Below are 15,176 nucleotides of genomic sequence, written 5' to 3' on the forward strand. Positions count from 1 at the left end.
TTTATCTATGGAATCACACCTAGTTCTATCATTTCCAGAATAAATAAGTACATTTGCTAATGTCCCCCATGTCCTTTTTACTAAGTCAACCAGATAAATGGCACCTGAGTTTATCATTGCTAATAACTTCCTATGATTATTATAAGTATCTAGACTGATTTTGTGTGTGGCGGATAGAATAGCTGATGATTTCACTAGTTTTCCCTATTATTTTTAAGGTTATGTGGTGAAAGGAAGCCATGTAGGAACATATGTTCAAAAAATAGGGGCCTCAACATTAGAGCTATTTAAAAAAAAAAAGAAAAGAATGAAGATTATTATGAAATATAGTAAATGTTATTCCAAGCATTTGTCTAGCTTCTTTGAAAGTAGATAAGGCAATCAAGAGAATCTGAAATATGGGCTAAAACAGAATATATATTATGGACTATAAAGATAAAGTACCTAACTCTGAAGTGATTTATTTTTAATAATATATGATAATTTCCATATTTGAAATGGAAAATTATCCAGTTCTATCTTCACTGACTTAAAACAGTCAACAGGCAATCAACAGAAATAGACAATTCAGTTAAAGCAACTAATTGATTTGAGGAATTTTCATTTCAATAATGACCTTGAGCCCTTCTATCCTGAACGCCCTCAGATCAAGCCATGTGGCTCTAGTAAAGATCTATCGTCAAATCAATTACAGAAAGCGATGGAACATCTGACCCTTCCCTTGAAATTAACTAGTGAGAGTAGGTCAGCACACCTTCACATGACACAATGAATTATTATGTTCTCAGTGGCCCAGGAAGGAAAGAACGAGTGATTGATGGGAGGTGGTATTTAAATGAGAATTGAACATTTCTGAGACTAAACATGTAGTGATGATCATGAAAACTACCAGATACTTAAATTTATTAAAATAATTTCTTGTTTTTTATTGTAGCCAAGGAAGTGTTTTCTTCTCACCTTTCTCTATATCCACAACTGTAATTCTGGGAAGCTGTCTACAGATTGATATCATTGCTGTGTTGTTGAAATGCAAAACTGTGAGTGTCCAGATCTCCCAATTTCATTTTTATTACTATGTAAAGAAAATGTACAAAATTGTCTGTCATGTATTAACTGATATAATTTGCTTCCCACTATGGCAATTCAACTAAATAACGATAGAAAGATATGGTCAAAGATGACTAATTTAATGGCGGTAATTAATGTGCCAAAATGAAAATTAGTGTTCTTTAGATAGTGGTTCCAGTCTTCAATTTTGGAAAATAAAACTAACAAGTAAATAACAGGTACATCTGCCTTTTTCAGAAAAGATAAATAAATGAAGTCCCCAGTATTTGTTAGCTGACTGATACTTTAGGCAGTTATTGTGTTTTTATATGGGTCCTGGGGTGGGGTCTTTTTCTTTAATTAGGTGATCTAGCACCTAGACATATTCATGATGGTAAGTTTTAATTTAGAGCTTTAGTTTTACATATCTTTGTAGATGATATAAATTGCAATGTAATTTTATTGCAGATGGCTATAAGATTAAAAGTTTGATTCAAATATTAAATTAAGGATTCATTTTGTTGGGTTCCATGCAAAGTACAAATACTTATTGGGTTGTCGGAAAAGTCATGACGTATTTTGTCTATATTTTTCAAAGGTCATTTATTTATATAAAGAACAAAGATCAATCAACGATATATTGCCCATTGTGTTCGATAACCTTTTGCCATCTTTCAGTGAGTTTCATAATTCCTCGTTCATAGAAGGACCTGTCTTTATTTGCGAAAAACTGAACAAGGTGCTGATTTACAGCCTCATCTAAATTGAACATTATACCATGCAAGGAGTTTTGAAGAGAGCGAGACAAGTGGAAGTCTGACGGTGCAAAGTCAGGCGAGTATGGTGGGTGTGGCAACACATCCCATCCAAGCTCCAATGATTTTTGATGGGTGATCAAATTTGTGTGTGATCTTGTGTTGTCACGATGGAACACAGCTCCTTTACAATTAACAAGCTCTGGATATTCCTGGATGATGAATTTGTTCAAACTGTCCAATTGCCGACAGTACACATTCGAATTGATTGTTTGGTTCCTTGGTAGGAGCTCAAAAAACATGACACCTTTAAATCCCACCACACTGAGAGCATAACCTTCCTCTGATGAATGTCTGCTTTTGATGTCGTTTGAGGCAATTCATCACATCGGGACCAAGACTGTTTGCACACCCCATTGTTGTAAACAATCCACTTCTTATCACCAGTTATCAGTCGCTTCAAAACAGGATCATTTTCCTCATGTTTAATGAGCATATTGCAGATGTTTGTATGCACTGTCAAATGAACTTCTTAGAGATCATGCGGAACCCGAATATCAAGCTTGCTTGCGTATCCCAGCTTCTTTAGGTGGTCGTGAACGCTTGAATGATGGCTGTTCAATGTTTCTGCAATCTCTCGTTTCGTGTAACGTGGGTTTGAGTCGATCAATGCCTTTATTTTGTAGTCATCAACCTCGGTGAGCCTCCCTGACTAAGAAGCATCGATGAGATCAAAATCACCAGCATGCAATTTTGTGAACCATCATTGGCACTGACGTTCTTGTAGAGCATTGTTACTGTAAAATTTATGCAACTTTTCACAAGCTTGGCACACGTTCTTCCTTTTATGGAAGTAAAACAGTAAAATATTGCAAAAATGCACAGTTTGGTCTTCCATCTTCAACTTGTAAAATCTCCAAAACTCAACCAAATCGCTCAATTTTTTTTTTAGAATGAAACTAAAACTGTCAGCTGTCAAATGACATAGCAATAACATAGATGCGAATGACTCTAGCACTTCCAAAAATGAACTAGTGCTATCTGTTGCAAACATGCGTCATGACTTTTCCAATAACCGAATATAATACTGTTGCCTATGTAAAAATAAACCTAATGCCAGCATGATAGTGGTTAAGCATGTGGGTTTGGGAGTTCAGACCTTGCCCCCCGCCCCGATTTTGAATTGTGTACCTTCGGTTAAACTAGTTAATCTTTCCAAGCCTCAGTTTCAAATGGTATTAATGATAGTCTTTGACTCACAGATTTTTGTGAATCTGTGAATTTTTGTAAAATGGTGAGCCAGGATCTGGAATGATGATGGTCAAAGTGTCCACCAATAAGTAGTCCCTTCATTATGTCAAATCTTTAAATGTTCCTATTCATTGAACTATGAAGACTTCTTCTAAGTGGTAATACAGTGTATTTTATTTAATGATGCATGGAGTTAAGTGTTCTTTTAAAATTTTGTTGAAATCATTAATAGGTCTACCATACTACTTTTTGAAGTTTCATGTGCTACCTAGTATGATAGTATGATTTTATTTATATTATGGTGTGACAGTGAATTAATATAGCCTTTTGAGTGCTGATAGTATAAATTACTATATTTTATTATTAAGGGATAAATTGGGTTCAGGAAAAACACATTCATAAAGAATCAAATTTCATATTTTATGCTCAGTTAGGATTAAGGAGTTTTCTAGTTTGTTAACACAGACTCTTCAATAACGAATCACGTAAGGCATAGAAAATAATCTCTCATTGTACTCAGAAGTTCCTTGCGCTCTCTTAATAGAACAGACGTTTCTATCCTCTTTGATTTCTGGGCTTTCTTGGGTTTTAGCACCACTATTATATAATATTTTCAGGAGAGGAGCAGAAGGCTTTGATGAGCATGGACCCTTTTCCAGCGTTTTCCCCTCCCTGTCTTAAAAAAGACCCAGGCTGACAAGGAATTCTCAATTCAGCCTTGCTTTGTACTCAGCCTGGTCCCAGCCTATAAGAGCTGTAAGATGCTGGAGGGTGTCATAAAGGACCCTGTGGAGTGTTTTTCTCTTCAGAGACCTTGAAGCAAAATGTAGCTCTTATCTTTATAGTCTTACTGGGTTAGAGGTCAAAATGGCGGGGGGAGCTCTTTAAACTCTCATGCGAAGAATCAGGGAGAAAAGAGTTAGGCGTGGAGCAGAGTCGGCACATACACATGAATTAGCCATAGGTACTTGCAACTCTAGGCATTAAACTTTAAATGTCTGGCACAGCAGTGATTATTATGAAATGCATAAATATGGAAGGAAGAAGAGACACACACGTGGTCACAGTTTTCACCTTGTCTCAGAGAAACAAAATTCTTACTTGATCAGCTCTTAAAGACCTAGCAATATGGGAAACATAGACATAAACATACAAACTCATAATAATAAAATATTTAAATTATATCTGAAGATAATAGTAGCAGAGCAATGACAGGCAATGCGTAGCTAGTTATTCGATGGATTCTCAGGTCACACAGCAGTGCAGGAACTCTAGCTACCTCTGTAGGTTAAGCCAGGAGATTCCGGAAGAAATAGGGTTGGTGGATGACATCAGTGGTATAAAGCTTTGATAGCTGCAAGGAGAAATGAGGTTAAACCTAGAATATATTTCTGTTAAAATGCATAAAAGTGTTTCAGGTGGTACAAAGGCAGAATGTGATAAGTAGAGAACCGAGTCAATGCATTCTCTGGTCAGCAATGGTCTAACATTTCAAAGAGAAAACAGTAAAGCAGAAAAAAGCTTTTCTGCCCCAGGACTGCGTGGGTGGGACTATGTGTAGTAACTGGAATAAATGTAGCACTGGACATTTGTGCTAGTTTAGACAGAAACAGAAATATTGTGCTAGTGTAGACAAAGACTAAAAAATAAAAAACCCAACCATATATTTTTGTACTTCATGTTTAAAAACTCTGGTATTGGGCCGGCTGAGTGGTGTGTTGGTTAAGAGTTGGCTTGGGACACCAGCTCTGAGCTGCAGGGCCCGGATTCAGATCCCATATGAGGGCCAGTGACGCTGAGCCCTCTACAGCTAAGATGGTGAACAGCTTGACCTGGAGCTGGGCTGCCGTGAGTTGCTGGCGATGGTGTAGGCTCAGTGGGGCTGGCTCGCAGCAGGCGTGAGCTTTTGTGAGCCGCTGTGAGCGGCCGTCCAATGGCCGGCGAGTGACTGCCTCACCCGGGAAGAGTGCAAGGATAATACCAACATGGGCCAGTGAAGTGACATCCTCCACAACTAGACTGAAGAACAAAAGGACAGCAACTTGTCTGTTCCCCTTCCCCAATTGCCCAATGCTGTTCCCTCCCTTAATTCCCCAATAAAAATCTTAAAAAACAAACAAACAAAACCCTCTGGTATCAGCAGATATTATGGAAGAGGAAGAATGTAGGGTACAGAAAAGCATTAATAAAAATGAATTATAAATGGTGAAAAGATGTGGAAGGGTCTTGTATGAGAGATGGTGCAGATTCATCAGCTGCCCCGTGCAGAAGTCAGAGACAGGCTGCATATTATTTGTAGTTTATTACATTTGGAATTTGCCTCGTGATCTGTAAGCTCTCTGTAGTTTATTCCATTACGTATATTTGGCTATTCTCAATTTAACACGTGGTATTCCTTAGAAAGTCATAAATGAAGGAATTCTGCTGGGTTCATTTAGTTTCTAGAGTGGCCCAAACAGTGTGAACATATGTCAGCAGTGTCTTGGTGAAGCCAATTCTGTCACAGAGGTGTTTAGGCAAACCTACACTTCACCACCAGTAGCAGAAATGTTGAGTGAAAGAAACCACCCCGTATGCAAATAAGGATGATAGCTAAGCTAATAATGAGGCAAATCCAAGACCTGGGTTAGCTACATATATTAGTTTTCCATTACCACATAACCAATGTAGTGGCTTCAACCAATACTTTTATTTTATTTTATTTTTTAAGATTTTTATTGGTGTATTGGGGGGAAGGGAACAGTGCTGGGGAATTGGGGGAAGGGGAACAGACAAGTTGCTGTCGTTTTGTTCTTCAGTCTAGTTGTGGAGGACGTTGCTTCACTGGCCCAAGTTGGCACCATCATTGCGCTCTTCCCGGGCGAGGCAGATCAGTCGCAGGCTTCTGGACGGCCGCTCACTGCGGCTGCTGGCCGCTCATGCTGGCTGCTGGCTACACACGGTAGCCCATGGCAACCCACTGCAGCAGGGGCTGCAGCCCACGCCGTCGCCAGCGACTCACGGCAGCCCAGCTCCAGGTTGAGCTGTTGTTCAGCATCTTAGCTGTAGAGGGCAGTGTCACTGGCCCTCATATGTGGGATCCGAACCGGGGCCCTCTGGCATCACAAGCCAATTCTTAACCATCGCGCCACTCGGCCGGCCCTCAACCAATACTTTTATTATCTCACAGTTTCTGTGGGTCAAGAGTCATGGATGGTTTGGCTGGCTTCTCCACTTAGAGTCTAGTTAGGCTGAAACTGAGGTGTGAGCAAAGGCTGCAGTTCTCATTTGAGGCTTGGGATCCTCTTCTGAGCTACTGTTGTTTGCAGAATTCAGTTCTTAGCAACTGTAGGACAAGGACCCACAGTTCTTGCCATGTGGTCTTCTCTCCAGCATGGCGGCTTGCTTGTTCAAGGCCACCAGATGAGCATCTTCCTTATTTGGAATATTTAGTTCAGGCAAGGCTTGGACTCAATTTTAAAGGGCTCTCATGATTAGATCAGACTCACACAGAAAATCTCCTTTTTGATGAATTTAAAAACATGGATTGGGGTGATAGATGGGAGGAGGGTTGGGGAGCAGGGTGAAGAAGGTGAAGGGATTAAGAAGTAGTACTTACAAAATAGTCATGGGGATGTAAAGTAAAGCATAGGGAATATAGTCAATGATATGGTAATAAATACGTATACTGCCAGGTTGGTACTAGACTAGTCAGAGAGATCACTTACTAAATTACATAAATGTCTTAACCACTATACTGCACACCTGAAATTAATATAAAATAATATTGAATGTCAACTGTGATTGAAAAATTAAAAATAGTTTGGTGGCTACCAGAGGGTAAGAGGGGAGGGGGTGGTAGATGAGGGTAAAGGGGTCAAACATATGGTGATGGAAGGAGAACTGACTCTGGGTGGTGAACTCACAATGTGATATATAGATGATGTATTATAGAATTGTACACCTGAAATCAGTGTAGCTTTGCTAATAATTGTCACTCCAATAAACCTTAATAAAAAAAAAAGAATAATTTTAAAAGGGAAAAATAAAAAGGTAAAGGGGAATATGAGGCCCAAATTTTCAGGTATAAAACAACTCATGGGGATGTAATTTACAGCATGGGGAATATAGTCACTAATATTGTGACAGCATGGTACGGTGTCAGGTAGTTTACTGGACTTAGCATGGTGATCACTTCTTTAGGTATATAAATGTGGAATAATTATTGTGAACATCTGAAACTAATATATTTTATGTTTATTTATAAGCATATATATATGTTTATTAAACATAAACATATTATTAAAGTTTATTGGGGTGACAATTGTTAGCAAAGTTACATAGATTTCAGGTGTACTGTTCTGTAATACATCATCTGTATTTCACATTATGTGTTCACCACCCAGAGTCAGTTCTTCCATCACCATATATTTGACCCCCTTTATCCTCATCTATCAACCCCCCACCCCCTTACCCTCTGGTAACCACTAAACTGTTGTTGTCTGTGTCTGAGTTTTTGTTTCTTCATTTGTTTGTCTTGTTCCTTTGTTGCTTTCAGTTTTATTTCCCACATATCAGTGAAATCATATGGTTCTCGACTTTTTCTGTCTGATTTATTTTACTTAGCATATGTGAGCTATATTTTAATAAAAATCTTTAAAAAATAAAATAAAAACAACTGCATTAGGAACCTCAATTATATCTGTGAAATCCCTTCACCTTTGCCATTAAACATAATGTAATTATGGAGTGAGATCTCATTAAATTCACAAATCCTGCCCATATTTAAGGGCAGGAATCTTGGGCTTGATCTTAGAATTCTGTGACCAATTACAGTATTATGTAATATTGATGTACAGCAGGTTTACAGACAGTTCCGATAAGCTGTTGTAAAGTATTTAAAATAGTTGCTGGCACTCAAGAGTGTTAAGTGCTGTTATTTTTATTTTTTTAATTAGTATTCCTGAAATGAAATGTTTAGTTAGAAACAGTGAATTATGTTTGGTTTATGTCCTTTTGTGGTTGTGGCACCAGAGATAAAAATATATCACGCATTTACCTTCATATTAATACTATGATTTACACAAATAAGGCGTTTGAAATTAGTACCGTATATATTTTAAATTGCATGCTATCTCAATAACCACATGATAATTAGGAATAGTGTGTTTGAAGAACTGATTAATTTCAGGTAATGATTTTCCAGTACACAAGAGACATGGGCAGTTTTTAGTATAATTAGACTTCGAATGCCAAGGTCATGATCGATAAGAGTGAAAAGACCATTTGCAAAAGCTTTATTTATGGAATTTATACAATCAGATTTTTCTTTAATAAAAGCCAAACCTCATTGTTAAAAATATATCTAATGGGATTATTTGCTAATACCTCTATTCAATAAGTATTTTACCAGAAAAGGAGACTATCGATTTTTCAAGAGAAAAAAAAATTTTGTTTTAATTTGACAAGTGTCAATCTAATTAATAATCAACAAAATGGCATTCTAAATTTGCTTCAGATGGCAGTTCGATGACACCTATTGATTTTGCATTATTGGATTGAATATCGTCATCATTATTTCTGTGTGGCAAGCTCAGGCAGGATTTGAATTATGCCATATCACACAAAATTTTCTTTTTGGGAAATATGTGTATGAATTGTCTCACATATTATAAAATTTCATAATATAGCAAGAATGTCTCTCTCGCTGTCTGTCTCTGTCTCTACACAAACACACACACACACACACACACACACACAGCGTTTCTCTAACACAGTCTATAGCTATTGAATTAATTCTTCGCCCGTTCAGTCTTTACTGGTCGTCTTCTGCTAAACACTCTGAAGAGTGTAACAGGCTGTTGTTATCTGTGATGAAAAAGATTTGAAAGTCCCAGCGACATCCAATGCAGTGTTAAATGTCACGCTGAAGCATATGGACACTGTCCTTTCAGAACTGGGAAGTTCTGACACCTCCACACGGTCACCAAATTCCTTGGAATCACCTTTCATTTCTTTCTTGACCTTACATGCCACAGCCTGACTGTGTTGACTGTTGCTTGAAGACATAACCAGAATCTGACCCTGTTACCACTCTTAAACTGTGACAGCCCAAATTCAGGCCACCATCCCCTCCTACCTAGATTGAATCGTCCCCCAATAGGTTTTCTGCTTCTGCCTGTGCCCATCCCGTCTGTTCTCCACATCGAAGCCAGAAGGACCCTGAGAAAACATAAATCGAATCACAATATTTCTTTTTCCCTGATCCCCTCCAATGGCTTTCCACCTCACCCCAGGATATAAGACAAAATCTTAAGCAGAGTCACCCGCTCTATTGATTGGGCTACTCCTTAGCAAAGCGTCTGGTGGGCTGACTCTAAGAGAGGTATAGGTTTTCTGGATGTTGGCAAGAATAGACAGCTTTGTCTAGAGTGGCTTATGCTTCAGTGGTACATATTGCTTCCATTATAGAATATACTGCCTCGGGCTCCCACCAGTCCGTTCAGTCTGTGCGTGGGGATACCGGGAGTTGGACCCCCTGTAATACCTCCTCACCAATCAGAAGGTCTCTTGAGCCTTCTCTGTAAGCACAAAGGTTTGTAGCTGGCATCCTATTACAACCTGTACCACTTACCATATTACTTTGGGCTTCACTGTACCCCCAAAAGAGAAGTACATGTTGTTCTTTTATGATAACATTTTAGACTGGAGGATTTTGGGGGCTTAAGAGTAAAAGTCTTAAGAATTAAAAGTGTCTTCTATATAGGTAATGATCCAGTGACCATTACTCATGAAAACTGGTTTGTAAAGGATAATAATAGCAGGAAGCAGTGGTACCCTAATTTATCTTTTTGTCAGTCATAGGGAAAAAATGAATGTTGTAATTTTCTCCTTTACTCTTATTATATAATAATCACAATGTGACTCTTTGAGCAGCTTTTCTTAGAAAGCTAAAAATAAAAGTATAGAAGTACTGGAGGTCCCAATAACAGTGTAATTACTACACTAATTTAATCGGGACTTATTAATTAGTTTTATATAATACTTCCATTTCTTCAGGTTCCCAATAACCAAATCCCTTCTGCTATCAAAACCAAATGTATTATTAATCTTGTTCCCAAAATGTCATTAACTTCAAGTTTGGTATCATATTTATGTACATATCAAAATATTTTGCAATGGTTTTACATTTCATCTTATATTGAACTTTAATTTACTTGCCTAAATAATTTAAAGTATTCAATAATTAAAGTATACAGTAAAGAGACCTCTCAAATACATTTTCTACGAAAGAACAAACTTCACACCAAGTGCCTGGGAAAGTTTTTTTCCCCCCCTTTTCATTTGCAGTTAATACAACAAAGAAACCGTGCTGAGAGAGCAGCAGGACCCTAGGTACATCTGTAATGCCAGAAATCAAAATAAAAATAGGTCAGAGACCTGATTTATTGTCAGACCTCTGCCACTTGGCGAGTCACTTCCCCTCTCTGGGACTCACACTCTCCTCTATAGAATGGAAGGGTGGACCCACATGAAGTGAAGTCCAATGTGTCTTCCAGCCCTAAAATTCCATGATTTTTCACTCAATTCCTATTGTTAACAAAGGAAGATTCAATTCATTTCATGGCAGCTTCCTGATTTATTAGTTAGTGACTATGGAAGAGAATGTATCGGGGAGACTCAAAAAAGTGAAAAAATCTGTATTTTTTGTTTGTCATAAAAGTGCAAGCCCTTTGGTAATTTGTTTAACTTTTTCGGGGGTCCATTTCCATATGGGTAAAAGAAACTGATGAGCTAGGTGATGACTACACCTACCTCTGTGGCCTTCATTTATCATTCTTTACCACTATTGATACAGTAGCCACCCTCAGGGGTTCATATGAACTTCACTTTTTTCCTCTCCTCCACAGTATCCCAATTCCCTGCTCATATGTGTTGTCATTATCCCAGCAATATTCTAGGAAGTACATTCAAACCAATGGCTAAATATTTTCATGTTCCTGACCATTGATTTTATTCTAAGTATTTTGGGAGTGGGAGGAGGTAGTATTTGTGAATATTGGGGGGAGGAGGGAAAATATGAATATTTTGAAATGCACATCAAAGGAGCATTACTCGTTAAAGATAAACAAACAGGATACCAAATAATTCAGTTATTGTTTTCTGCAGTTATGGCTTACTTGATTTAAAGAAATTCTCCTGGATATTTTTTTTTCAAATGGTATACTTTTTTTCAATTTGGAAACTATAGGTGTTCCTAAGTTTCTGCATAGTGCACATTATATTTTTATCTCCCTGTATTTCTGAAATATGGTCATTTTATATTCCAGTGAGCATTGTTTAAACTATTCCATTCTCTACTTCAAAACGCTAGTTGGTGGAGTGAATTTTTTTTGGAAACATTTTTTGGTTAATGTCTTAAAATCCTAGAATTGAAATGTATTTTGTGCACATATTTTATTCAAAGGTTGAGACCACAAAGGTGGCTCATTTTCTTATATTTGCATTTTAATTGACTTTTGATCCAATTAGGTCTATTTCATATATCCTGAATTATATTACTGTGTAGTCCATCCAGTCAAATTGAAGTCATTTATAAAACAATTGAAATCACAATGCATCGTTTTTAGAAAAAATATTGGACGACTTCAGATTTTATTAGCTCTTAAATTTGGAGACGATCAGGGTTCGAGCTCGCGCCATGGAAGATAATTTTAAAATTATTGAAACACTTCACATATTTTTAAAACCACTTCAGCTGGGGGAAATGACGGTGTTCAGAAAACGGCTGTGAGGGTGTAGAATTATCAAAGCTTAAGTGCTTCACTGTGAAAGTGAGCCAGATTCTTTGCTTGCACATCAGAAAGCAATTGAAAATTACTGAAGTGCTTCAAGTGGCTCGTGCCTCCAGAAGAATTTTTTAGTCTTTCCTCCTTGGAGTGCTTTACATGTTTGAATGTCTGAGCAGTTCCATAACGTTGCCTATGTGCCCGTGGTCCTGATTGTCAGTGTAGAAGTCAGTGCAAATATTGAGCTTCTGAGTTGAGCTTCGGCAAATATGAAATGACTGGAGAGCGTTGATTTCAACCAGACAGAATAGATCCATGAAGCCAGGTCGGCGTTTGAAAATCGCCCTGCAGAATTTAGGCTGTTCTTCAGAAAAATGAAGCTGGACAGAGCTATTTTTTTTGGCCGGGTGGGTAATGATATTTTTGTTTTGTTTTGCCTCTGGTTAATATGGATATCAATTTCAGTTTTTGAAAAATGTAGTCAGAATGCAGTTTTCTTGTAGCTGACTGGAAAATGGACATAAAAGGTTATCAGTGTAGACAGTTGGTGGCATAATTTGGGATCCTAAAGCCATAAGGATCCATATCTGGCCTGTAAAACTACCGGTGATAAACAGTATAATTCTAGAATTGTTAATGCAGAATTTTAGAGTGATCCCCACAATATGTTTGGCTTCGTCTTCTACTGAATTAGTCAATACTCAAACTACCTCCTTTTTAAGGCCATCTGTCTCATACTTTCAATGTATATGATCAGATATGTAGCCAATCAAAACAGATTTATTGAGCTCCTACTATGTGCCAGGCATGTAATGAGCACTTCAGGTATCAGAAAATACAAACAGAACATATGCCCTCATAAGCCCTAGAGTTAGACAAACTTACCAGGCAACTCTCCATTACAAATAAGAAAACTGAAACGCAGAGAAAAAAATGTGACTTGCTCATTGTCACAATCCTAGAGTGACAGGCAGAACAGAAACTGGTTATCAGCAGTAATGCCCTCTCCACTGAATAACACCATTGAAATCCCATTTCAGTTTGGCTGCAGGTATTAGTAATTTTTGAAGTCTGTGAGGCGATAAGGTTAAAAGGCTGGAGAATGGAAGAACTACAATACTGATAATTATTCAGGATAATTTGACCTTAGTTCTCAGCCAAAAACATAAAAGAGAATATAAACAATGTACGTCATATGGCATTCAGGGCTCCTATCTGAGTGTTTGAATATTCACCTTCAGATAATGTGGATCAAAAATCTGTTATACTGACAAGCTAAACTCAGTAGAAGTATAAATGCATATTATTATGAGTTAAATTCTGAAAAGAAAACGGACAAAAAATTTATACATAAAAGCAATACTAAGAAAATGATAATAAGTGAGAAATAGATTGATGATACACTCTTAAATAACTTGGTGCAAAACAATGAATATTTTTGCATAAAAATGTAGAGAAAGCAATTTATATTTGCATAAATAAACACACACAAACAAAACAAAACAAAAAACCCTCAATGGGGGTAGAAATTGGTTGGGAGGAAGCAAAACTTCTCAATACCTTTGTAAAGAGTTCTAATTTTTGGTTCATGTGAATATATTACCAAAGCAAGTAATTATCTTTGTAAACCAATAAAAAGAAGTCTTTGTCTATTTTGAACAATAAGTGATATTTTCTTAATATTTACCAACGAAAAAAAATAACTTTAGTTCGAATATTGTTTATTTTTCAGCCAATAGATATTTATTAGGATAAAAATAATAATATAAGGAAATATATCATAGATTTGATTATAAGTTCTTTCTAATTTTTATGTTATTTTGTATATTTGCATTCAAAACTACACAAAGTCTTTTTAAGTACTCTCATTTTTAATAAGATAATTCCATTTAGGACACAATATTTGCATGTGAAATTTATTTAAATATTAAAGGTAATTTAATTACTGACTGATCTCATGTAATAATTGTTTAACAGATGACTTTCACAAGAAAGTCTCTTGAAATGTTCCATTCCGTTTTGGATGACTAATTATTTTTCTGGGATAATGACTTTTCCAGCTCCAGTCTCACTAAATACATAGGCTATCAGTGATATTTCAGTATTACAGAGCTGTATGCCATATTATGGATTCACATAAGAAAAAAGAAACATGTTTTTATTATGGGCAGAGAGTACGGCACAAAAGTGTACCTAAACAAGGTAAGGTAAGCAATAAGCCAGACTTCTTTAGGGTAAAACAAAGGCTAAACACGGAGGTCTTCAAAACACGTGGCAATAGCCTTTGCACACAACGCGCATGCTCATAGATGCCCCCTCGTAATCCCTGTTGCTTCACGTACATGAGCGAAGCAGAAGCGTTTGGATTCGTTCAGGCCAGCCATGCAATTTATATTTGTTCTTTATGAGACACCCTGTCTAGAAACTGTCGTGTCAAATACATTGGTGCCTTTTCCGGATGCTGTAAAGTCCAAATGTCCACGTCACGCTGAAGCCACCAGCATACACTCTATTAAACAGAAATGATAAACTTGACAACTGTTTCCAATGCGTACACCAAACCTCCAATCTCAGGGTACGAAATGGTTTGCAGAATATTATCTTAGTTATTTAAAATGTAAATAACTAGAAGAAATCTTACCTTCAGCGTTGATGGGATTTTTACATGTTTTGAATTTCTCTTTGTTTTCTATATTAACCTAGTGCAAAATTGCTATCTTTAAATATGTGGAACGTGTAAAAAGCCCATTTGCAAGCTACAGAAATATTGATTTATGTTGACACAAACCATTTGTTAAAACTCTGGCCGAGTGGCCCAGTTGGTTAAAAGCTTGCTTAAGAGTGCAAGCTCTGAGCAGCAGGGTTGCCGGTTCGATTCCTGGCCTGAGCAGAGCTGCCAACAGGTGGCAGGATGGCTCAGCTAAAAAAAACAAAAACAACCTCTTTTTTTGCATGTATGATCAATTAGTTTCAATGCTACTTAATAATATTAAGACCCAACTCACTACCTAATCCCAAATAAAATCTCATGGGAAGTTTTGTCAACAGTTTTCCTATAATGAAGATACTCTTCATGCTACGCCTATGGACCAATGTGAATTATACTAATAAAATTTAGTAAATGTTAACTTTAAAAACCATTTTATTGATTTATTTGGAAGGTAAGAAAAATGCTTCATATACTTGGCTCATTTCAAATAAGAAAATGTGGTTCCTACCAAGAGATCACGGGTTTAGAAAGGAAAGAGGTACAGATATTAAACATATGTTTTCTGTGTGTGCATGTACTATATACTTATAGATAGTGGATGTATGGAATCTGTATGCACACATATATACACATACAATCCTGTGT

The sequence above is a fragment of the Hipposideros armiger genome, unplaced genomic scaffold (assembly GCF_001890085.2).
Source record: "Hipposideros armiger isolate ML-2016 unplaced genomic scaffold, ASM189008v1 scaffold_80, whole genome shotgun sequence".
Classification (NCBI taxonomy): Eukaryota; Metazoa; Chordata; class Mammalia; order Chiroptera; family Hipposideridae; genus Hipposideros; species Hipposideros armiger.